Source organism: Rousettus aegyptiacus, unplaced genomic scaffold (genome assembly GCF_014176215.1).
Source record: "Rousettus aegyptiacus isolate mRouAeg1 unplaced genomic scaffold, mRouAeg1.p scaffold_m13_p_11, whole genome shotgun sequence".
Classification (NCBI taxonomy): domain Eukaryota; kingdom Metazoa; phylum Chordata; class Mammalia; order Chiroptera; family Pteropodidae; genus Rousettus; species Rousettus aegyptiacus.
The window spans coordinates 91,517,759-91,543,811 of record NW_023416286.1 but is presented as its reverse complement, the minus strand read 5'-3'; the positions used below and the strand labels follow the sequence as shown (position 1 = coordinate 91,543,811).

The following is a 26,053-nucleotide window of genomic DNA, read 5'->3' as shown; positions in this document are numbered from 1 at the left end:
TCTTTACAAAAGAAAAGCTTGTACCTGACAAGCTTTTAGAAAGGTGCATTTCTCTTAAAAGTCTCCCTGTCCTTCTGCTCTAGAAGGGACATAAATTGCTAATGAATGGTGACATTCATGTTTCGAGAGGTTAGATTCCCCCGGGGAATGAAATAAAGCACAAGCCAGCCTCCTCATACCCAGGGTGCTCCCTCTCCGCTTGCACCCACCCGTTGGAAAGGTCACACAATGGGTCAGTATTCTCTGCTGTCCTTCTGTGCAATGGGGTCCTGCCATCAGCGGGGAAAGCAGCCACACACAGGGAAGTGGCCTAAGTTAAAATCAAGCAAGCCTGCTGGGAAGTAACGACTTTCCCAGGATTCGAGTCTTTGCCTCCGGGATATGTGAAGCTAGAAAACAATGTCAACCATTCAACATTTAGAGGGAGCACGGGAAGCGAAGTGCGTGGTACTGTGCTGGTGCTGGAGGGCACGCAGTGTGCAGAACACTCCCTGCGAGGAATGCTGTTTCCAATCGCACCCAGATCTTGTGCCTCTTCAAGGAATTCATGGGTGAGTACAGTTGCACTCGAAATTTAAAATAAACACGGAAAAGGAATCTGCCAGGACAATACGTCTTTTAGGACGGAGGACACGTAAATGTGCTTGAAACTTTTTCTGTTTCTAAGGTTTACAATGCGGCTTGGATGAATGAGGGACTGTGGGGTTGAAGGGGGCCGAGGCGCCTGGCCGGCCAGCTCTGGCCCCTTCCGGAAGGACCGTGACTTCAAAGTCCCTGCTCGGATGCCCGCACGGCCAGCTGCATCCGAACAAAGGAGGCCGGCACTTCTCTACCTGGGAAGTGGACAACTTGGAGGAAAAGTGGCCTCCAAGGAGGAAGAAAAGGCAACAACGGTCCGCGCGGAGTGCGAGGCGCCCCCCGGCCGACGGGGGTCCGAGGCGACCGCGCCCTCCGCGGCCGCGCCCCGCATCCTGCACGCGGGCGGGCGCTGGGCCGCGCTGGGCCGGGTCCGCCGCCCACCCCCGGCCCGCCGGCCCCGGCCTGGAGCCGGCCACGTGCGCGCGGGCCCCCCGCGGTCCCAGCGCCTCCGCGGGTGCGGCGGTGACCGTGGGGTCCCGATGCCTGCGCCCCCCGCGGCCGGCCGGGCGGTGCGGATAGCGGTGGCCGCGGCGGTGGCGGGAGCGAGCGGCTCGGGCCCGCCCCGGAGGGGGCAGCGCGCCCGGGGCTGCGGGCGCCGCCTCCGCTGCATCCTGGGCCGCGCGCTCCGCCCGGCTCCCCGCGTCCTGGCCTCCGCCCCCGCGTCGACGGATTTCCGCAGGCGCAGAATTTCGCCTCGGTCCCTGCGAGCATCGCGGCCTCGCTCGGCCTCCGCGGCGACCCCCCCGCCCCGCGCCGTGGGCGCGCGCGCACTCACGCGCACTCACGCGCACCCGCGCACCCCCCCGCCCGGCCGGCGCGCGTGCGCACGCCCGAGCCCGGCCCCGAGTCGCCGGCGCCCCGCGGCCGCCTCCCGTCGCTCGCGCGCCGCTGCTCGCCCGGGCTCCCCGCCGCCGCGGGGCGTCCTCTGTCTGCGGCGGCGGCGGCGGGCGCGCGGGCCCCGAGCGCACGGCGGCCCCGCGCCGGGACGGAGCGCGCGAGGCGCGGGCGGCGGCGGACGAGGACGCCCAGGCGGGGAGGCGCCGCGCCCGGCTCCGAGGGGCGCGCTGCCCGCCTGCGCTCCGGCGCCGCGGCTCCAGGTAAGCGGCTTCGGGGCCCGCAGCATCCCCGCGGCTCGCGGGCGCGCAGCCCGGGCCGCCCGGTCCCGCCCCCGGCGAGGCGCCGGCGCCGCGGCTCCGAGGGGAGTGGGCTGGGGGCGGGGGAGGGGCACGGAGCGCGAGCCGAGGCGGGCGCGGGGGGCGCCCCGAGGCGCGGGGGCGTCCGCGCAGCCCCCCGCGCCCCTCCTCGCCCTGCCCCCGTTCCGGCGCGGTCACTTTCGCGAGCCCGGCGGTGCCCGGCGCCCCGGACAGCTGTGCCGCGCCGTCCCCGCCGCCGCCGGCGGTGTCGGCTCCGAGCTGCGCGCCCGCCGCGCGCCTCTCAGCGCCCCGCACCTTGGACAGCGCCCCCCGCCGCCCCCCGCGCGGCGCCCCGGATCGCGCCGGGCTCCCGCGGCCCCGGGCCGCCCAGGCGGTCACTGTCCCGCCCTCTGCCCCGCGTCCTCCCTGCCCCGGTGGACTGTGCTCCCGTGCGGGCCGGAAACTTTCCTCCCGCCCCGGCCGCGCCGGGTACTATTGTTGTCATTTCTGACTGTCCCCCCAGCGCGGGGAGCCCGGACAGCCCGGGCTGCCCTTCCGCGGGGGACGCACGTCCTGCCGGGCCGAGCCCGAGGCAAAGGCGGCCCCGGGCAGCCGGACTCGGAGGCTGCGGGGTGCAGAGCCCGCGGCCGCTCGGACTCCCCGCCTCGCGGGACTCGACACGTGCGCGCCTCCCACGGACGCGGCCCCTCCCCGACCACCCACGTCCTCCCCCTGCCCGGCTTCGGCCACCCCATAGGTTGGACACCCGGGGCTCGCGGGTCCTGATTGGCTGGAGGCGTGACCCCGCCTCCTTTTCCGAGGGGGGTGGTTCAGGAGTGTTGTGGTTGTCATCCCGCGGCGCGCACATGGGCGAAGTGGGGTCTACAGGTAGCCGGGCCCCGCTGGGCGGGATCCCCGCGTCCCGTCGTGCCCAGCTCCTCTCGCCCACCCTCCTCCACCACGCCTTTTCTCTGTGTCTTTGTCAACATGTTACTGCCAGAACATTAGGGGGACAAAAAAAAAATACTGACCGGGAACCCCACTTTTGTTAATGTCGTCCTCGGTGGGTGGGACCGGTTTTTAAAGCCGATCGAGAAGAATGAGGGAAACAAGGAGGTTCCTGGCAAACTGGGCTGCGGAGAAAGTGATGGGAGCCTGAGGTACGTGAAAAGGGTGGGAAAGGAGCGAGGAAGTTGTGTGTGTGTTTGGAGAAGAGACGCAGGGCGAGCTTGGGGCGCTGAGGGACGAGGAAGTGGGTCATTTATGGGGCGAGAAGTGGAGGAGAAGCCGAGGCACAGGGCGGTCCCCCGGAAGGCAGGTGCGTTCTGCCAAAGGGGGCTTCGTCTGGGAAAGGGGTAATTTTTGGCTGGTATTTAATTCATCGTTCCCGTACTTTGTTTCTGTTTCGCCAGTGTTGCCTTTTCTTGACAGGAGATCTTATCGTGATAACGTCAGTCCGTGTGCCGGATTTTGCTTATTACAGCTTCTTGTAATGTACAGATTCGCCAGTGGTAATGAATTTCAAAAAAGTGAATTTCAAAGGCTCCTCCAGAGGCGTGCACTAAATAGTTAAGTTAGAGCGCTTTTGAATTATTACGAAGGAAGATGGGTGAGCAACGCAGGAAAGCCAAAGATCGTCCAGGCATTAGTTGGGGCCTTTGCAGAGACATGTATGCCTGCGTAAATGACACTGATTCCTCTTCATTTCAGAGCGTGATTGCCTCTACTATTTTCAAGTTTTGATTCCTCCAGGCAGTTTCGATGTTGTGTCTGCACATTTAAGAATATTATAATTCTTGTCTTTCGAAGCCTCGTCACAAAACAAACAGCAACAGATGCTAGCTAACGCTGACAGCCTTATATCGGGGACGCCGTGTGTTACAGTGTTAGTAAGCTAGTGAAATATGTAGGCGTAACATAGCATGACCGCCCTTCCCCGGGGACCCGTGTCAGAACAAAGTGGGGAGCCACGAGAGCCCGTTTCAGGGAGAACAATGCAATTACTTAAAAAACGAATATGTTTAAGATTCCAGGGTGTGGACAGCAACCACATTTCCCCGTTCGAACAAGTCTCTGTGCACAGAGGTAGCACATGATGTTAAGTAAAGTAGCATATTAAATATGTGATTCCAAAGTAGATTAAAGACTCTCTATCTGTTAGTATTTTTGTGTAGACAGAATTGCTTTTGTGACTGGAAATTTTCTGTGTTCAAGGAACAGAATTTGATACATCTGGCAAATGGGAAATTATTGCTATTGTTGAGAAAATAATCATTACTGTGTTTTCATATCTCTAAGTCACGCCTTGATTTGCCCTCAGTGATATAGAGTCCGGATTTTGGCCTATCCAATTTAATGGGTTTGGAGGTAGGTAGGAGAAGAATGTACATAGTCACGCGTACACATGTGCCTATAGACAGTGTGTGTGTATCAGCACACAGCTATGTGTTTATATACACAGTCTTAGGGTACATTTAGTGTATCTCTCTGTGTGTGTGTGTGTGTGTGTGTGTGTGTGTACACACACATTGTCGTCCTTAGAATTTTTTCTCATTTCTTCTTGTCCAAAAGGTGGCCCTGTTTTAAACTGTAGAAAGTATTATCACCAGTAGAATTGGCCAATAGATCATGGAAACAGACAATAGTATTTTGTTGCTTGGCAACCACCTACTGTGAATGAAAAACAAAGCAGTGACAGCTGCTTCCACATCCTGATACTCACATTGTAGCTCAAGCATCACAGCCCTCCCAATGAGACCAATCTACTAAGTTTCTTTTGAGTAAAGTGAAGCTGTTTCTTTTGGGGGATTTTTTTTTTTAAAAAAAGAATATTTAAATATTTTATTATGATGAGAATTATATTGTTATTGCAGGGTGCAAAGAAGCATCTGACTTCAGTTTCCCTCTTAAACCGAGTATAAGCTGAAAAATGCAAGATTGGGACGGGTGTTGAGTCCCTTCTCATTCTTCCCTCCAGAGTCATTAAACACCATAAGCACATTTTCTGCTGCCATCAGGTGCGCTTAGGATTTTCTAAAAACTTCGCGTTCTCCATGATAGCTAAATAGCTGGCCGGATTTTACTGCTAGAGGGAGATAGAGACTGACGCTCGGGCCCTCTAATTGTAAGGGACGCAGAAGCACCGTGAGGTGATGCCACTCGATCTTGGTGACAGAACCGTCTCCAGATGTCTTTTCTTAGGTCATTTCCTCCCCTGACTCACTCTTTCTTTTTTATTTTTATTTTTTTTGTTCTTTACGTAAATGTGTGACTAAGATTTTTGTCCTAATGAAGATGCTTGGAAAGTACAGTAATGTTCGGGAGTAAAAATTTAGTATCAGTACTAGGCTAGATTATAGTTTCAGATACATTGTATTCTGTGTACTCTGCCGTCAGTGTCTGAGAATCCTGTGACGTTCACCTCTCTCCCCAAACCGAGAAGCCCAGTCCCCTGCCTCGGTAATTGTTTACAGCTTCGGGCAATCTTTAATGATCTGTTATTCTCTGTGTGAATTTTAAACAAGAATGAGATTGAAGATTGCAGTTGGTCAGCTTGTGTACCTGCAAGAGTTTAAACATCACAGCTAATTAATCACACATCCCGTCTCCTGCTGCAGCATGATAGACATCCTGTTGGTGTAGTGGTCCAGGCTTTTAAATGTATGTGGGACAGATTCTGTCACTGCATAATGCTCGTTCTAGTCTTTTATCAAAGCCGTCTTGCCAGAAGTGTTATCTGAAGGCTGTTCGCGGAGGGTAAGTCATCTGTCTGTGAGAGATGGTAATAGCGCAGGTTGATTATTAACTCTCAGATCATAGTGAATGGATTATCGGATGGCAAACTTGGATCACGTTTGCGTGATTAAGTATTTCTTCTAAACTTAGGCAATGTAGTGCATGTGTAATATGTTTTGAGGCTCTTTATGCTATTTTAAAGAATCTATATTCCTTTATTATTTATCATAGAGATAGGCATTTAACTTTACTATGACACCGTAAGTAGAAAAATTTGGAGTGGACTGGTTAGAGAAACAGTGTAGTGACAGTATTAAGTACCACTGAAGAGCCATTTTCACCAGAAAAGCATGCATTTTAGCAGATTTGTAGGGGGGAATACATTGATTTATAGCGTGTTTAACCTAGTTTTGGAAGCCTGCTATTAACTTGTTCTAGCTAGAAGGATTTTCAAGCAGAATAATAGTTTGGCAGATTTCAAGTGAACCTCACTGATTTTTTAAAAAAACGATTCTCTACAGTCTGGTTACAGTTAGCGTAGGATAAATATTTGTTTTGGATACTCTAGGATTAATCTGAATTTCAAGGTTATTATTTTTCAAAATTTCAGGACCATTTTTCTTTGCATAGTGTGATGTTACATATTCTGTAGTTCATACATTTAATGTAATCCACCGGAGTCTTGAAAGTTAATTAATTTCTCCTGTCTTCATGTGCATGATAATGTGTATGTGTGCGCAAACCCATACACAGTCTTTATATTTTTTTCCTTTTAGTTGTTTTCATCCTTATGATGCTATACTAAAAGCGATGATTTGTGTGTATGTGTGTGTGTTTTTAAATATAGTAAAGGGAAGCTTTAAACAAGAGATATTTACTTTTTCAATGTTCCTGTGTCAGCTTCTGCTATTATAACCTGTAAACTCTCACCCACACAAATAGAATGATTAGTAAAAACAAGGAAACAAACAAATACATATCTAAGCAGCATCCATTTGCCTCCCTCCATGCTAGCCAAGAAAACATTATTTTCTCCTTCTCAGACACATGCATTTTCACACACACCCACATACACGTCGAGTTTAAGGTCTTGTAGACGCTTCTTTTTTATTTTAAGCACGGACAGAAATAGCATCTGATTGGGAGACCTGTGTTCGGCAGTGTTTTAAAGCCTGTATGTTCACGTTTTCAGAAGTGCAGTATCATTAGAAGGATTACTAATGGTACCGCATTGAATTTTATTCTGAGAACATAACTCGTGACCCCTATGACAGCGCCCAGTGCCTACAACAGTGGAGCCCGGTGCATGGTAGAAACTCAGCTCGTTTTGTGGACTGTGTACTTGGCCTCCTTCCTTTTGTAATGTTGAAAATCTTTCAGTTTGTATCTATATGAATAGTAAGAGTTGAGATAATGGAGAAGAAATTATTGTAGTTTTTAAAATGGTGTGTGACACCGTAGAAAAAAAGTAAAAATAATTAACTTAGCCAGCGATATTTTAGAATATACTTATTATTATTGTAGAAAGTTATACCAGGATATTGATTTTTCCCCACAAATACAGCCATGCTGAGCACAGACTAGCTTTTTTAATAGTCCACAGTAGCATAACAGGTTATGGCAGTGAGTCCGAAGGAACACTTTATTTAGTTGGAGCTGGAGGCTGAGTGAGGTTCGCTAGCCCCAATGTAATTATCCAGACTGGACCGTGGCCAAGGTGCTGTGCTCAGCATCCCAAGCAGCGAGTGCAAAGCCCAGGATGAGGTCCGTGGTGGCTTAGGAGTGGCCAGCCCTCTGCTCTGGTCTCATTTGCAAGAGAGCACCTTGGGCAGTTTGAGAACAGCCGAAGCTGTTGCGTGCTTGGGGACAGAGCCCGGGGCGACAGTCCCAGGCACCACATTTTCGGTCATTGGAAGAAGTCACAATCCCAAGAGTTCTGTGCCACTGAAAGAAGACTCTCTTCTTCCCCCGGCTCCGTCTTTGTGAAGTAGGTGGGAAACGGTCGCGTCTCTGGGGAAAACCCTCAGCAGGACCACAGGGGGCGTACAATCTGACAAGCTTCCCAGTCCTCTTAGAGAACCCCTCGCCTTTCCACCACCGTCTCGGTGGTTATTTCCTTCGCAGGGTTTAATTCGCAGCTTCGAATCAGCACATCTCTGGTAAGGTTGTGCCATTAAAAGGTGACAGTGTCTTTCTGGAGGAATTTCTGAACATCTCCCATGCAGGAGCTGCTCGGTATATATTTGGTGTTACTGTGGAATTGTACCTACTATTGTGACAGGCAAGGAAGATGGTTTTGTCCAGGGAACCTACTTGAAGAATAAATACCATACTGTTTTCTTTTACTTCAGATTTCTTGAACAAACCTTTATTAAGAATTTACTATAAGAACGGGACAGTATTCGGCTGTAGGGACTGTACAGATTCTTACGGCAGTTTATGCTCGCGGAGGAGAACGTGCCTCTTGCAGAGAAGTCCACGCATTCAGAGTGGTTTGTAAGCGACTGCGCAGGGGTGGGGCGGGGGGCGAGGGCCGTAGGTCTGGATGCCAGCGTAGGAGACAGGCCGCAGAGGACCTAGGAAGGCCCACCCAAGGTTTCGCACCTAGCGATGCAGGTGAGTGTGTCACAGCCCTGTTCAAAGGAGTCCCGTGACGTGCTCGCTGTGTACTCCTCCCGCTCCACCCCAGACCCGCTGCACCACAGTCTCTGGGGACACGGCCCGGGGAGCACGCGGTCGGTTTGGTCCTCGGAGGCCCAGGTAGATGCTCACCGCTCTGGAATTCTTCTGCACGTTCCCACGCTCCACCTGAGGGCTGCCTCTCCCGCACGTGGCGCGGCCTGGTAGGGCGGGACATTGATGGCCTCCGGAGTGGATTGCCAATGACAAAGAGAGCCGGGTGGTAACACAGCAGCGTCCTGGACCCTTGGGTGCAACAGCTGGTGCCTGTCCTGCCCTGTGTCCCAGGGCTCCGTGAAACTGGGCCTCAGTTGTCCGTGTGGCCGTCTGCTGGGGACCCTGTGCCTTGCTGGCCCTTTCCTCTCCCAGTAATCCCTGGGGTCCCCCCCCCCCAACCGAAAGAACTTGCTCTTCACATCTGTCTCAGGGTAGGAGCCCAGCATATGATACTGAAGACGCTGCTGTATTTTATTATATTTTGTTGTTACCGCCCACCCTGGTTTTTATCATGAGGCAAATTTGGGAGACCCAGCTCCAGGCGATAGATACCTACCTACCGAAGGATTAAGATGCGGGCATCGCCACCTTTTGATATGCAGCTTCGATTGGGTTCTCAGGTGTGTGTGTGCGGGGAACGGGCTGATGGAGAGTTGGGGGCACCGAGATCAGCGAGGAGGCGCCCGGACGAGCAGTGAACACATGAGCCATGGTGGTGACTGTGGGAACGGGGGTCGGGGGAGGGCTGCACGGTGGATTCTGCTGGAAAAGTCAGCGTGACGCAGAGGCCCGTGACGCGCGGTCCCCCAGCTCCCTGCCGTCCCCGAACGAGATCGCGGTGCGCTGCCCCGCACCGCTAGGCTCGGAGCCGCCGCCAGGGCCCGAGAACCCTCTGCCACGCCCGCCGTCACGGCTGGGCTTTCTAGAGTTAAGGAGTGTAATTCTGGGCACACAGAAAAGAAAGCAGAAAGATAAAGACTATAAATAATTCATTCCCAAATCATTAAAAGAAGAAAGGTCTATCCTACAGGAAGGCTTAGTGGAGTTTGGAGGCGAGTCGGGCGGACGCCTGGGACGCGCGTCCATTTCGTGGTGAATGGGGTTTCTCCCCGCACCCTCGCTCTTGGCTCAGGGGCGATTTTCGTCCACAGTCAGTTTCTAGAAGACCCCGCGTGCACGTCTACCTGCCGTTTCCCGTGCTTCCCTGCTAGCTCGCAGTGTAGCTAAGCGAATGAGGGCGGGGCTGGGTTTGCGCTCCAGCCCTGTCTAGATGCCAGGCTTCGGACTGCACTTTCTCTTGCTGGGTCTTAGGCCACTGGTTCCCAAAGGAGATCAAAGGGTACAGAGGCAGGGAGGAGGAGAGCGTAAACCCCTACCGAGAGCCACTTGGAACACCTGCTTAATTATGAAATGAGCAGGTCTAAAGCCTGTCGGACGAGAGGAAGTAAGACCAGGCAGCCCGCTCACCGGCTCGTGTCTGAAGACCAACATTCCGGCTCTGTGTAGTCAGGAAAGCAACGACTGAATAACGAGACCGGAGCACGCGGACACCGTCGTGTTTCTGCAGAGGCAGGACGGAGCCAGGAGACCGACGTCTGGGGCGATGTCCACCGGGTCAGCGAAGGGCTCGCTGGGCCTTCCGCCGTGGAGAACCGGGCCACAATGGTGGGAATGCTGGATGTGTGAGTGCGAGGTGGCCGGGGACGCGGCGTTCTAGTTAATTCCTTAGAGTTCCAGTTAACACAAGTGCAAGAGTGGAGAAAACGAACCCCTCGCACACCCGCCCGTCACTGCAGAGCAGCGTGCTCAGTGGCACAACACCTGTGACGTCCACCCTTCTGCGAGCGTCCCCTCTCCTCACCTGTCCCTTGTCTCGGAACTGACCGAGCCCGGGGCTCTCCGCACCCCCCCCCCCCGCGGGACTCCGGGCTGTCGCCCCCGTGAGGGCGGCCGGCCGCGTCTCGGGCCATCTTTCTGAAGCCCGGCCGTTTACCCATTTCCGCCGTGTCTGTCTGTGTCTTTCCTCACTCCTCAGTAATGTGCACAAGCAGCGTTTAAATGGAGTTTTTTTTTTTTTTTTTTTCCGGCGGTGGAGACGCTGCCGGCGCGGGCGGCTGTGTCTGTCCTTGGGCTGGCGCCCTCCGCGCTGTGCTGTGCTGAGTTGGCCCGACGTGCTCTGATGTTTCTCCTCTAGTTATTAAAAGAACGATGTGGACGCAGAGTTGTAAATCTCACCTGACATCGTGACCTAGCTCGATACTCCATCTGCGGGCGGAGACGTAACGATGATCGTGGAGGCACGCCACCTGCTCGTGGTACCAGAAGAGTAGGTGTTTGTTGTGTTGTTGTGCCAAGTTCACACTTAGGTGCCGGGGATGCAGCAGTGAACAAAAATGCAAAAACGATCGCCGTTCCTGTCCTCCTGTGACTCACAGTTTTTTTCTGGAGAGGATATTAAGCAAAAAAAAAAAAAAAAAAAATTGCGTGATTAGAACTCAGGGTAGGCAGCCGGCAAAGACCTGGTTTCTCTGCAAGTGTGTCATGAGGGGGAGTGGTCGGCTTAGATGGGAGAGCAACTTAGAGACAGACCCGAAGAGTATTGGGAGTTCCCCAGGTGGGGAGCCCCGCATGGGAAGCCCAGACCTGAGGGGGGAGCTTGGCTTTCAGAGTCACTGAGCGACAGCCTCCGTGGCTGGAGGGCAGGCCGCGGGGCAGGCTGTGGCCGGGAAGGAGGCTGCTGAGGTGTGGGTTCGGGCCAGACCCACTAGGCCATCCATGCTGAGGACTGTGGATGTTATTCTAAGTGCAATGCACAGCCATCGAAGGGTTTTTGCTTTGTTTCATTTTTCTTCTTTCAAACTGGGGCGAAATTCATGTAACAGAAAGTGAACCGTTTTAAAGAGTAATTCCTTGGCATTTGGTGCATTCACAGTGTTGGGCATTCACCGTGTTGTATCTCTTCTTGAACATTTTCGTCATTCCAAAAGGAAATTCCGTTAAACGGTCACCGAGGGTTTCCAGGGAGCGATGTGTCATGACTTGTAGCATGGAAGTTTCTGGAGAATGGATGGGAGAGGGCAAGAGTAGAAGCGAGACAACCCACCTGGAAATTACGGCCAAGTCCAGAAGCAGATGGTGGCGGCGGCTTCCTGGACCAGAGACGAGAACAGGGGCCACCGATACGGAGAAGAGCGGGCTTGCCTGAGACGCAGCTGTGCAGTCAGCTCTGACTGTATCCAACAGCAACTCGATCACCTTGTCACTGTCCCCAACACTGCTCCCCAAAGGGTGCGCCGTACCCTGTTCGCGTCGGTCCAGGGCGCTCGTTAAAAGTGCAGCTCCGTAAGGCCGCCTCACGGTCCGCAGTGGAGGGACTGACCAGGGCCCCTAGTGGGTTCTGACGGCAGCCGAGGGTTGAGGCCCACTCGTAATGCCGTCTTTGCCTTTGTCATTCGGGTGCCCTTTGAGATAGAAGGCTAACGACATGCCATCGGAGCGGGATGCATCCGACTGAGGCGCAGAGAAGACAGAGGATCACCTGGAGCCTGCTCGTGGTTTTGAGTGGCGGGGATGCTTTCTGGGGGTGCATTTTTAACTTCATCTCGAAGGCACATCTGTAATATGGGCGATTTTATGGATGGCGTTTATTTTCTATTTTCTTCTCTTTCTTGGAGCACTGTGACTCTGCCAGAATTAAATGGTGACTGAGTGAGGACAATGGCATTATCATGAAACATATTATGGGTACAGTACAGTGATTTATTTAAAAAAAACAACAGCAACAACTCCTAGAGATTAACTTGTAACTGGTATATTTGCAGTTTTCTCATGTCTATAAAATACTTATTATTTTAAAGAGATGTTCATCCCAATGAACTGATTTTTGAAGCCAGAGTTGTTAGAGACGCTGTGGTCACAAGAGCCCAAGAGCTGTAGTAGAAATCACCAGTAAACGAACCGAGGTTTCGTGTGTGGCTGCAGTTTCGCGCTTGCCTTCGGCAGGTGTTTGTGAGCCTGCGCTCTTCTGCAGCCCGAATCTGCGACCCTCAGGTGTCCCTATCCCAGTGGCGCTCAGACCTTTCCAACAGTCCCCTTCCCCTGCACAACAGGTTATGAAACGTACTTGGTTAAATGATCATTGGAGAACTGAAAGGGGTCGCCGAGAAAATGTCTGGTTCTCTCGTTGGCCGGGAACGGTTACGTTTGGAGAGGTTGCAGTGACCAGCTCTGCCGTGGCGGAGCAGAGCGTACCGCGATGAGAAAGTGTGTAACGTCCAGGGGCGGTCAAGGGTCACCCTCTGCTCCACCCAGCAAAAGCGCGCCTCAGCGCAGCCACCCCTCTGCAGCTGGTCGGTGGCCTCAGTGGCACCTGCCCTTCCTGGGAGCAGCTGTGTGTGTGGCCCTCTCTGTACCTTCACCCTCCCCCTTTTTGGAATACGAAGTGCTCAGCTTTTGTAAGAAGATGTTTCAGTTTGATTAATAGTAATTCCTCTCTCTAGAAAGACACTTAGGTAGCTCGGCTGCGTTTCTTTTCCAGCGTGCACGGACCCAGACCTTCAAGGGCTTTCGTTGCTGTGTCGTGGAATTTTAAAGTGAAGTGTTTGGAGTGCCTGGCTAGTTTCTTTGATTTTTTTTTTTTTTCTCCTGGAATACTTGTTTAGAGAGGAATAGGAAGCAAAGTTGTCCACTTATTTTACGCTGACGAGAAACAGAATCAGTAAACAGCCAGCATTTTTTAAAGCTTAATTTTTCTGTACCGCAAAAAAATTCATGCCATTGTACAACAAGAGCAGACACTATAGAATACAAAAAGGGAAGTGAAATTACTCAGAACTCCTAGAGATAGTCATCGTTGACATTCCAGTAACATTTTTCCAGGAGTCTCTCTCAGTCTCTGTCTCTTTCTGTCTCTGCCACTCTTTGTGTGTGTGTATGTATACACACACACACACACACATATATAATACATATACATATATATATTCACACATCCATACCATTTACAGACAAAATTCTAAATAAATGGAATTTTGCTTTATGTGCTATTTCTGTAGTCTGCTTTTTTTTTTTTCTAATAATGTGGTGGTCATCTTTCCATTTCAATGAATATATAGTATCTCTTTGATAACAGAATACTTTTATTGGGATGCTTTTCATTTGTTAAGTAACACGAATCCCAGGCAAACCAAGTTAAATAATATTTTGAAAATTCCAGTGGGTACGGACTTCTAGCACAATCTAACTCGGATTTCGCATACTTCCTTGGTCATTTTTTCTTTCCAACTCTTTTTTATGCTCTTTATGGCAGCAAAATAGCTGTACCCCCAGGGGCCCATTCGCTGTTCAGAGAAAGAGAGCTTCTCGTCACCATCAGACCAAAACCCCAGGCTTCCTTGTGCTTGGACCGTGCTGCGGTCCGTGATCGGGGAATGCTCATCCCATCTGCACTTCGGGAAGAGTGTGACTCGGGGCCTGCGAGGCGGGGAGGAAGGGGAGCTTCCGTCAGGTTTACTGCTAGACACATTGTTTCCATTTCTTCCCTCTGAAAGTCATTGCCGCTCTAAGTATGCTCGTATGGATACTGGTTTATACTTGGGCGGTAATCTCATTTGAGTAAATTCTTATTAGAGGAATTGCTGGATCAAAGGTTTGCCAGTTTTACACTTTAATAGCCATAAGCCATCAAAGCTGTAGAACCACACTTTTGCCAGTCACATGTTATACATTGAAATCCCTCAACTGCCTGTTGTGAGTTTTTTTTTTTTTTTTTTTTTAAGCTTCTGAATCTTTAAGTGGAGACTTCAGAATGAAAGCAGAATTTCAGGTGTCGCAATTTCCCTGAGCAAGACAAATTTGAAGTGACATAATCCGAGGTTAATCAAAGCTGCTGTGGCATAAAATGTTTCTCCAGCAAGACAAAGGGAAAAGGACCGAGAGGGACGAGTGTGCCAGCTGCAAGCCCGGGGCGTGGCGGCGACGGCTCGGGGTAGCCCACTTGGGTGCCCCCGAGTGCCCAGCCGAGTCTCGCCGTTGGCGCTTGCTCCACAGTCACGGTTTCTGTTCACCGTCCCATTCCAGGGTTGCACAAAGGTCAGCCGGGCAGAATTGGAAGTGCTGGGGGCCGATGGCCGTTCATGCGCTCACTCTGCATTTTCAGCTGTGGGGCTGCTCACAGTTGAGTCTGCTAGAAAAAGTTAACTTACAAATCGGTGATTCCCTAGGATGGCGAGACCTTGCGTGCCGTGGTCACCGTTTCGAGGTGAGTGGGGAAGCTCCTTGGGATGATGTGCTTTCAGGGAGCCAGCAGGAGAGAGGTGCCATTTGCCAGGATATTATGAATGGGAAGGGCATTTGAATGGAAACCTAGCAGAAGATGTGAGAGTTCGTCGACGTCGTGAGTAGTTTCAGACGCTGTCACTTAGGCCATCCTATGTGATCCATGTGGGAAAGCTCAGGAAGACTAAGTGACTTGTCTGCTCTTACAGCTGGAAGGGGGACAAAATGAGAATTTTGAACTTTTTTTTTTTCCTACACATTGACGCTCCTCTCCACACATGGAAATTACTCATTGCAATTTGCTTTATTTTGCTTTAACCGATGGTACGAAAGAAGGAATGCAATGTTCCGTACTGAAATTGAGACAGGACATTGAAGAGATTCACCTGAGAATTGTAAATGATAAAAATGGCCGGAAGTGCGAATGGCCCAGATGACGCGCGTGACCTAGAAGATGGGGAAATTGGATCGACAGTGACAAAGGGGACAGGCTACGCTGTGGAAGATGACTGCTTGACGAGAGTTTCATGGGCCCGAGACTCGTGCAAAAGGGCCACACAGCGAAACCGGAAACGACAAAGCGATGCGGCGTGTGGTGTGCGTTCTAAAGCGGCGAACATGCAAAAGCAGTATGCGTCATTGTCGCACCGCAAACATTTATGGTGTGCGTTCTAAAGCGGCGAACATGCAAAAGCAGTATGCGTCATTGTCGCACCGCAAACATTTATCACGGAGCGCATTTCCATGTCAGAATTTTGTCACAAAGCAGAAAAATGGCGGGGCTTTGCAGATGTGTGAACTTGGCTGCTATGTTTGTTTGGGTTCAGGACGCTAGACGGATATTGGCTCAAGAAGAAAAAAAGGGCAACTTATAAATAAAAGGACAGTTTTATCAGAGTGAAAATACGTTCGTACGTAAAACGATAATGTTAAGGTGTGGACGACTTAGTGGAGAAACTTCAGGGCTTAAACTCGCAGGAAGGGTGTTATGCAACAGGGCCAGTTCGCTGACATTTCGAGTAAGAGTTTTCCTTGGACCTGGGCCAAAACGAGGGCCCCGGCTCTTCCCCCTCGCCGACCGCCAGGCGCCAGGCGGGGCTGGGGGCACGGTCACTCTGAGCGGTGCTGGTGGCGCTCCTGTAGCCCCTGGCGACACGTGTACCGCCCTCCGGGAGCGCCTGCTGGCTGCTGGGGCCCGCCTGTAGGTGGTGTCTGCCGGTGGACTGCCGAGTGGGAGCCCGGGGTGGGGGGTTGGGGGGGGGGGGGACAGCGCCGCGCACGCGCCCTGCGGGCCCTGCGCGCACTGAGCGCGGTGGCGGGCCCCGGGTACCTTCCTTCCCACGACGCTCCCGTGAAGCCACCACCGAATGCCTGCGCTAGCGTCTCCTCGGTCACCCCGACTGGACCCGACTCCACTGCCCAGTTGCGCTGATCGTTACAAACTTCTAATGTGCTGCGTAAACTTTTCTCTCCTTGGCTGGAGGCTGTCGCTGGCTGTTCCATTTGGCACTCACCGGGAGCTGTGAGCACGAGCGATGTCATCGGCCGAGGAGTGGCTGAGTCAGGTTTGGCTCCAGCATAGTCCAGGGCAGAGCTTCTGGCCCCAGGGTTAAAACAGCCCAGAGACGGCAATGGAAGGTGCGCGGGCGCCTCCGCGAATGGCCTTCGGGGCCCGCGGGGCCCCCCCGGGCCGCGGTGGCGCTGGCGGAAAAGCTGCCGTAGACGGCCAGCGCCTCACACGTGCGCTCCTGTTTCTTTGGCCTCCAACTCTTAGCGTGAAATATTTAGTACCCCAGGAACGCTAAATTAATGGCGAGTCAAAGTAATTAAGGCAAAGTAAATAATCTCCAAGGTTCTCATTCCCCGTGAAACTAATTTCATATCTTATCCTTCATGTGTTAAAAATAGTTCCCCGTTAATTCGAGATGCCCGAGCTCGAGTCGCTGAAGTGCACTTCAGTTCGAGTGAAAGATGCAGAGCAGAGAGTTATTTTCAATTGGGCGATTTTTTTTTGAAAGAGACATTTTGGCACCGAGAGAGCGTGACTCGGGGTGAGCTGATGCCAGGCCAACAAGCGTGCGATAACTTGCAGCCGGGATGGGCTCCGCATCCTTTTTTTTTTTTTTTTTTTTGCAAGAACTCTCAGTTCCCACCCTGCTGTCCAATCGTGAGATTAGTTTAACTCCTTCGCAGGGCTCTGTCTGGCCATTGCCTGGCCTTGGCCTTCTAGGTTTAGACACTAGACCTATTTCGCTCTTACGAGCAATGGGGATGTTGCGGCTTGAACGTAATTTGGAAGTCATGTGTCACCTTAAAGTAAGGAAGACATAGAAATAAGGGAACAGCCGTGAGCGTATTTGCTGCTCGTTACACGGCCGAGCTGTTGCAGGGACAGTTCCTGCATGTCCCAGGGCCTGAGAGGGCATGGTGCTCTGGCCTGAGGGCATGGCTGTGACATTATGCTTCCTCAAGCTCGCGAAACTGCTTTAGGATTTATTATTGTTACAGCGGCCGTCTCGATCAAAGGAGAGAATTCTTTCTCTTTGTGATAAGAGAGTTATTTTGGTTAGAAAGAACAGAGGTATTTGAAGAGGGATCTGTAAGATGCAACCTTCAGCTACCTACAGCTGAAATACGAGATCGCTATCTGGCCGTGGCTCATTTTCAAAATCCCTCAGGCATCTTCTTCTCTTCAAAGAGCTGCCTGGGCACTTTGTGCGCCCCGGACTTGTTCTCCCAGAGGAGCCGCGCTTCGCTTCGCAAAGTTTGGAGGAGGCGGTGTGGGCGCGGCAGAGGCAGACCTCGGGGGTATCGTGGGCTCAGTTCTAGACCATCGCAAGGGCGCGAGCCAGTCTTTTTTCTGGCGGAGGGTCTCGCCTTCGGTTTGTAAAGACACAACTCCCGTGAAGCACGAGAAAGCGAGGCACCGTGAAACGAGGGGTGTCTGGACTCGTGGTACATCGGGGCCATCTTTCGGGTCATGCGTGCGTGCAGGAAAACGCGGCTAATCCATGGAAGAAGCACATGTCAAGTGACTACGATGAGTCTTCCCGTTTTAGATATTTAGTTTTAGTATTACAAGAACTTTTTTTTTTTTTTTTTATATTTTTGGACAGCGAGGTATTCTCTCCTGCTAAATGTTGAATTTCTCTAAGGAAAAGAATATTGAAACGGAATCGAGGGTGGGCGTGGGGTGTGCATGGGGGGTGATAACGTGTGACTGTATGTGAAGGCGTCACCCCGCATTGGTCCGTGACGACTGCCTCACGTGACCGTCTTCGTGGCGGTCAGCACGTGCATTTATACACCACCTGGCGATGTGCGGAGCCCCACCTCATCTTTTGATCGACATGAGTTCCCAACGAACCAGGTGATAATTCCTATCCTTGTGCCAAAGGGGACGAAATCGAGCTCTGGCAGCCTCAGTTCGTGACGTCCTCCTGCACTGATTCATCCTGCGTTTCTCAATCCCCTGCCGAGCGCTCCCTGATGTGACGGGCAAGTTCCGAACGTGCCACGGCGGCGCGAGCCCGGCTGTCACGCAGCGTGCAGGCTGCGCGGGGACGTGGGTGGGCGCGGGCAGCGATCGCGGTGAGGGAGGTGTCCAGGCTTGCACAGCAAGGCGCGATTCGTTCCGACGGCGTCCAGGGTCCAGGCCTCGAGCTGAGGGCGCAGCTAGGCTGCAGAGGGGTTCCCCGGGCAGTGACCGCCCTTCGAAGCCGAGGCAGCGGCACCGAGAAGCACAGTATGTCCCAGGAGAGCAGTGTGACGTGGCCTGAGCCTCGGGGTGCGTGCAGAGGCTGAGCATAAGGAGACGCGGCTTGGAAAGGTCACGTGGCTTATAAATGCCAGAGCTGGGAAGGCAGAGGGCTTCCTGCTTCCAGGGTTTGAGATTTCTTCTCAGTTCTTTGTTGCGTATTTAGGATTACTCTTTATTTATTTATTTTTTCCCGAATACATCATTAGCACCCTCCGTACGAGGCGTGTGGAAGAATGTGACAAGGGGGATTTCATCGGACACGGTTATCTCACGGAGCTACAGGTGTAGCTTGTAGGCAAGTCAGTGTGTGAACCTGTGTGTGTTCGTCCCTGTGTTTTAGCTAAAGTGACGTGACTGCGGGCTGAGGACCAACGTTCTCAGTTAAGTGTGCCGACAGGTGAAGAAGCAAATGCCATTTCATCCACCACAGACAGGTAGGCACACTTTCCCTGCACGACCCCAGCCCTGCAGAGAGCCCTCCGGGTTGTGCAGAGTTGGCACTTGGAAATCTAAAAGCTTTAGTAATTATTCTGGAGGGGATGCTGTTTTTTTTTTTTGAAAGCTGTTTCTCTCGTCGAAATGACTTTTTGTTCACAGAGATGAGTAAGTGCTAGAAATAATTGAAAATGACTTGAAGGAGAGGGTGGAGGGGAGGGGAGGCACATGAGCTCTGGCTGATGCTCTTGCTTTGAAAGCCCCGGTTTCGTTAGATTTCGTACACTGTATGTGGTGTAAAGAACAAACCTTTCCATTTTTTTTCCCCCAAGAGCCATGATGTTATCTTAGTAATTGAAAATAATCTTCTCAAGTTGCTCTCTAACTAGATTTATACAATCCTCTTTCAAATCAGCTGTTATCTGCCCTTACATTTCTCAGTAAATGTTGCTGTCTGCACAGCCCCTGCTAACAAGAAGATCAAGTGTAACTCTTTTCATGATTCGAAATAAAGTGCTTCTATTGTAATTATCTTGGCTCCTGGTTGTGTTGTTACAAGTGGGCTCATTTCTCAGCTGGGTTCATGAGGCTGCTTCATTGGGGGAATGGAAGGCCTTCTGTTCTAGCAGTGTGCGTGAGTGTGTATTTTTCACAAACATCTTTAGCATCTCTCTCTCTCAATCATTATAGGTTTTTATGTTTAAACATGATTTCGTAGACCTTTCAGGGTGTGGCATAGGATTAGGGAGAGGTAGGTTTGGGGGAATTTTTTCCCTGCCGTACCTGGGTGACACTCGAGAGGCTTATGTTTCGCTGACCTACTTTGGCAAACTCAGAATGAACTCCGTCTGCTAAACTGCAGTAGGTGGGTTTTAATAGGTGTTTCATGATGGCGGTGAGAGAGGTATAAACATCAAAAAAGGAGCTGGTAGGGAATGCCGGGAGAAGCTATGGAATCTCCTTTGGAATTCTTCAGGAACAGGATGAATTCTCATGTGTTTCGGACACAAGTTCTCGGCGAGTCTTATAGATCCGTGATAGTATGCGTACTTCTATTTCTAGACTGTGTTCACATTTTATTTTTAAGACGCCGTGCTGTCTCTCTTGCATAGTCGATCTACAAAAGCCTTTTGCTTATTCTAGGCTAGCAACATTTCCAATAATGTTTTCTTTACATCAGAATTGCTAATCATGTCCTCAAGGAAGTTATCAATCAAGCCGCGGAAAGATAAAAGGACCTTAAGTCCTGTTTAAGTTGGAGTATCAGGTCAATCTAAGACTGTCCCGAGGAGGTTCTCAGCCGGTGTTTGTTACTGGTATTTGGGGAAATGAAGGAGGCCCGAGGGTCGAACCGAGGATGGGGTCGGGGGAGGGGGGACACTAACTTGTGTCTTGAGACGTCTTTGGATCGTAGTCTCCACGGCCCCACTTTACGATGTCAATTGGAATGGCGAAAGGCCAAACGTTTCCATTTAACTACTGTATCAGTCTCTTAACGAGTTTAAGCCAAATTTCCTTGGGCGCAAAATAAGAGGGTTGGACAAAGTGACTCTCTAAGATTCTCAACTGCTCTGAAATGACAGATTCTATCAAGTCTGAAGAATAGTCAGTGCATTCACACACCAGCGAGAAAGAACGCAGGTTTACGAGCCGCGGTTAAATGACGTGATCTGTCTTTTCAGGCCGTCTGTTTTGTCGATCGGTCCTATTAATCGGGATAATTGGGAACGGATTGAATCATTCGGACACCTTGTTAATTACATTAACAAAAATACAAATATTCCATAAATATGCCTCTTCACAGGTTTTATATAATACGACACTTTTCCCCCTTAAAATAGCTTCTACTTTAGGTGCAATAAGTATGGTTTTGTATTGCACGTAGTGAGGGTGAACGTCTCGCCCGATTCCCACAGCGGGCTACCGACGGTGCCTTTGGACTGTGGGGTTCCCAGTGAGCACTCCTCCCAGGTCATGGCCCTCTGTCCGCTGGGAAGGGGTGTCCCGGCTTTCCCTGCCGGAGCAGGAGAGCCAGGCTGCCCTTCCGCGTGGCTTCCTACATTGGGTTTTGTTTAATGCCGCCTCTCCCACTTAAAAGAGATGCAGGAACAGTCGTAGGGAGTTAGAGTCAAATTTATCCCCTGGTTAACGAAACGGGTGATGAAGTCGGTAAGGAAGAAAGTCAGATCTGATCGTTAAGAGGAAGCGAATTCACCCCAATTATCTCAGAAGCCTGAGATTTGGTTGTCCCACAGACTGAGAGGTCCTCGCACGCACGCCTCCCCGCTTCTCAGCACAGGCTGTTGACACGCGGGGCGCGAAGGGAAGCGTGGAGGGAGGCGTGCCCGGGAGTGTGCGTGGAGGGAGGCGTGCCCAGGAGTGTGCGTGGAGGGAGGCGTGCCCAGGAGTGATGGAGGCAGCCTCGGCCGCGGCGTGCGTTCACCCTGGAGCTCCGGACGGACAGGAGAGACCGAACTGGTCGCAAAGTTTAAGTCACCCCTGAGCTGCTTAAATATACGAGTTTGTCACTTACCTGACATGTTGCCGGGTGAATTCTTCAGACTTTGCCAACCCCCTGGCTGTCCCTGGGGACATGACTCAGCAAGTCACATCTGTCTCGGATACACCCAGGCGTGGTAAACACGACTCTTCTGCTTGCACCGGAAAGCCCAGCTTTATTTGACATTTGGTGTAGGAACAAGGTAAAGAAGGAGGCCGCGCATTCGTTAGATTCGGTGGAAGTGGTGGCGTGACCCAGACGCGGGCAGACGCACGTGCTCTCATGTGGCCGTTTGTCTTTCTCTTCCTGCTCTGCGGCTCACTCCTTGGAGCCCAGTGTGCCGTTCCGCTCCTATAAAAGTTTGTGGTGTTGCAGGAGCCGAGGCCGGAAGTGGACACGTATTTGGCTTAAAGCAGTGAGAACATTGTGGACACGCACACGTTTTAGGGCAAGGATCCCAGGAGATTCAGTGGACACACGCGAGGCGTCTCCGGCAGAAAGGGAGGTAGAGGTGGGTCCCAGAGAGTGAGATTCATCTGGAAACAACCCAGCCGACTGCAGGAGAGTGAGCACGACCTCCGACCTCTGGGGCAGAGGGAGGGGGTGCTGGCAGTTGCAACCCGCTAACGGAAAGTCATTTCTGCAGAAGTGAATATAGTTTCATGTACTGTCACAGAATGGTGCGTGTGGTTTTTTTTGTTTGTTTGTTTGTTTTCCACTGTGTGAAAAATGCTCTGAGTTACTGCATTTATCTGAAGTAACTGCAAGGTATTAGGCAAGGTGAGTCCATCTGATGATGGAGCAAGATGAGTATTTCCCTGTGAGTTTCAGGTATTATCCGTATTAGTCGTTGTGTGAAATAAAGGGGGTTTCTTTCAGATTCAAAGCATCTATTAAATTTCTTTTAACTGATCGTAGTTCTGAGGAACTTGATTTTCCTCACCTCAATTCCTGTTTATCCAAGAAGAAAATGAGGTACCTCGCGGGCATTTCTGCTCTGGAAGTGTTATTTCCTGGAAATGAAACGAGCACGGGGAGACGGGAAGGCCTGCGGGCCTCTCTCCCGGGCTCCGAGCAATCCACTTAGAGTGTGGGCAGTCGCAGCTTCCCTGTCAAAGTATTCATGATAATACTTAACTTTTTCTGTATCTCAGGAGTTTGGGAAAAATAAATGAGATAACAGCGCAAACGTTTGAGCCCTTTATAGGGAACAATACTGTATAATCATAGTCGACGTAGAGCTCACTACCAGGTGGGCGGCGGTGGTTTCTTTGCTTTTTCTCCATCAACACTGGGATGTCTGTGGTCCTGGAAATGGAGTCACGTAGGCACAGGACCCCCGGGTCCCCTGAAAAGATTTCCCACAAACCCTGTGCATTTGGACTTCGTTTTAGGCAAAGGGTCTTTTTTACTTTAAATGTATGTATGATGTCTGTTGCTTGGGTTCCCTTGGACATTTTCCTTTTTGATCTAGCTTCAGAAAGTACAAGGAGGAGAACAGTGTCGCCGAAGAGAGCCGCGCAGGAGGCAGGAGGGATGGCGGAGGCAGGCCGGGCGGACAAGCGCCCGTGGAGTCAGCCGACCCTAAAGGAAGCGGAATCCGTCAGTACGCTCGGGGCGTGTAGTGCAGTCAACTCGTGGACGGCGCCCCCGGTCCCGGGGCGTGGCTGGTGGGGCCCCGACGGACTGCAGGCTGCAGCGTGCCCCAAGGCTCGTTGTCCTGCCCACCCCGCAGGGCACCTTTGAAGTGAGTACCTGGTACTGGCATTCCTGAGGATCACCAGGGGCCACTGAGAAGGAGGACATTACGATCGTTTGTCTGCTTTAGTGATGTGGGACTGTGCCCGGCTTGTGGCATTTTAGAAGGATTTAGGTATTGGAAATTTTAAATAAAATTTTAGCACAAAGTGATACTTTCTAGCTTTCTAGAAAGTCTTTAACCAGACCAGAATACCCTTGCATGGTGGCAGATGATTGAAGTGTTTATTTTCATGATGTAAATGGCAAAAAAAAAAGAGAAAAAAAAACATACTGAGCTGCATTTCACAGAGTAGCACCTTACGGAGGAGATTCTTACCGATGGCGAGACCCTTTCGGACGAGTGGATGCTTCTGCATCTGGGGAGGTTTTCCCGAAGCCCCTTGGTCGTCCCCGTTATTGTGCACTTAATGATAAGGAAGTAACCATAGTGTCCTCCTGACAGAATGGAATTCTCGGCAGGCAGGGACCATGCCAGTCTTGCTCGGAGCTGTCGCTGTAGCGTCTAAGACAGCACCTGACACACAGCAAATGCTCAGCAGTCATCTGTCGCAAGGCCGGACAGTGTCCCTGACCACGGTGCCGCTCGCTCATCCTGTGCCTGCTTGGATTCAGACACGACGCACGAGGCAAATGCCCGAAGGGTCGCCTGTATCCTCCTCCTGAATAGCCATCACTCTCTGTCATTCCGGGGCGATAGAAAATGCCGTACCTGCGGAAACGATTGGTCCTTGTGTTTACAGTGCTTATCCGATGATTCCGATATGCAGCTTGGAATGTGAACCTCCGATGTGGAGTGTTAACAGTTACGTTTTACTCTGAAAGATAGTGGCTTCTCCATCACCGGAAGTTAAAAAGATATGGAAACGTTTCCTATTAGGCATTACAGAAACTATTTCGGCACAGTACGAGGGGTGGAAAAAAGTTACGCGGGGTACGTTCAGCACGGTGACAGCGCGAGTTGCTCGTTTCCTTTGCCGTCATGCCCCTCCCTCAAAATCTGGCTGGCCTTTAAACAAGCAAAAAATGTTACATGACTTTATTATTCGTTACTGTTTGTATTTATCTGTTACTATTAATATACCGATAACAACATTTGTCGAATACTAATCACCCTCCAAGAGCATTCTAAATACCCTTTTATTTAATCATCTAGTTTAAGCCCTATCCGATAGGCACTGTTTTATTCCCGTTTACAGATAAGGAAATCAGGGCTTGGAAATGGGTTCAGTAATGTTCCCCAAACCGTTCAGGTAGTTAGTTTTAGATTAAACTTTTTGTTTTGAGATAATTGGATCTTTACATGCAGTTTTCAGACACAAGGTAGAGGAAGAGAGAGATCCCTTGTTCATTGTACTGAGTGTCTTCAAACGAACACGTTTTCCCAGGCCGCAGTGCAGCGTCACAGGCCGGGGACCGGCAGTGGCACTGTCGCAGAGAGAATGCGAACCGCCAGGGGCCCCCCTCCCGCGGTGCCCTGCCCGGCGCCTGAGCCCCTCTCCTCCTGCCCCGCCCCTCCCCGGAGCTGCGGCCCCAGGGAACGCACTGCTTTCTAGATTCTATGATTCTGTCACTTCACCAGTGTTACAGAAACACAGAGGGCGGCCTTTCGGGGTCGGCTTTCCTCACACCACCTAATTCCCTGGAGACTCGCCCGAGTCGCTGCTCCTACCAATAGTTCGTTCCGATTCGTGGCCGAGGAGCAGTCCAGCCTTTTAACCATTTTCCCGTTAGAGGACTTCTGGGTCGTTTCCAGGTTCTGACTACTGTGAATAAGGTTTCTGTGGACATTCGTGTGTAGGCCTCTGTCTGAACACATCCCGGGGTTTCCTCGCTCTGGGATAAGTGCCCAGGAGTGCCGTCGGTTGCTAGTTTCCTATTTATTTTTGTAGGCGACTGCCCAGCCGTTCTCTGCAGTGGCCGTACCATTTCGCGTGTGAGTGCTCTGGTTTTTCCACATCCTCATCAGCATTCGGCGTTATCGTTATTTTTTAGCCACCCTGATAGGTATACAGCGATACCGCATTGTGGATTTAGTTTGCATTTCCCTAGTTCTTTGGTGGTGAAATGTCACGTGTCTCTGTTCATGTGGCAGCATGGCTCGGGGCTGGCCGGCCACAAGTCCCCTGGCTGGCTGATGGTCGGCCGGCGTAATGAGGACGGCAGAGCCACATGGCCTCTAGGCTCCCGTCATGCAGCAGGCCGGCTTGGGGACCGGGCAAGGTCTGGGAGAGGAGGAGCTCCCGGGGCCTTCGGGGGCCTCTTCTCGGAACGGGCACAGCTTCACATCCCATGCCCTGTTATTCCAGCAAGTCCAAGGCCAGCCCAGGTTCCAGGAGCGGGGGAGCAGACCCTGTGCACCACCCGATGGGAGAAGCCGTACAGCCAGGTGTCAAAGGGTTTGGACACAGACAGGGACAGAGACTTGGAGGCCGTTTTGCAATTATCATAGCACATCAGGTATCTCGTATCTTCCACCCATTTTTTCCATTTATGACACACACCTTGGAAACAGTGTGCCTAAGGGAAAGTGTATTTGACTGGGAGTTAGAAAATCAATTGCGTGTGTGTATATGTGTGTTAAGAAATTGGATTAAAGATGCCTAGAGCCCTAATATTATCTATCCAGCTTATTTATGAACATTTACATTTAACACACGCAGCATCGGCTTTTTTCAAAATCACAGTGGAAGTTACAATGAGAGAAATATAACAGTATTTCCATCTTTTCTTTGTAGCATGTTGTTACAAGGGCTAGTTTTTACCTCTCCAGTTTCAACTCAGCCCCTCCTGGGGCAGCCCTTAAATTCCCGCAGCGAATCCTTACTCGGCGCCAGGCACTAGGGGTGGGGAAAAGGAAAGGAGTGAGAATCCTGCTGAGGACTTCCGGTCCCGGGAGAGGCAGGACGTAGGTAAAAGGGCACCTGGCTTGCCGCGTCTCCCCGCTCACGCTCCTCTTCTTCTCTGGACCTCCGACGCTGTTTCTCCTTCTCACCAGGAGCGACGTGGCCTCAGCTCCTTTCCCCTTCCCGGCCCGAGTGTGCAGCTTAGAGGTCTGTGTGTAACGGGGTGCCTCGTGCAGCCTGGCTCCGTGATAGTGCCCTGGGTACGGCTCTCCAATAGGAAGGCATCTCTCCATTT

General features: G+C 51.6%; 1 protein-coding gene across 6 annotated transcripts in view; it reads left to right on the top strand.

The window, feature by feature from the left end:
- Positions 1 to 1,655: 1,655 nt before the first annotated feature.
- The window catches only part of ENOX1 (ecto-NOX disulfide-thiol exchanger 1), a 436,596-nt gene continuing 412,198 nt past the window's right edge, over positions 1,656 to 26,053 (top strand). For 5 of the 6 annotated variants that reach the window (XM_036228929.1, XM_036228928.1, XM_036228932.1 and 2 more), the window contains exon 1: positions 1,656 to 1,736. The gene's annotated coding sequence lies outside the window, so the exon portion shown is untranslated. Of the gene's footprint in view, positions 1,737 to 2,399; positions 2,933 to 26,053 lie in introns of those variants that run through there. The other variant, XM_036228927.1, reaches the window with a different exon arrangement.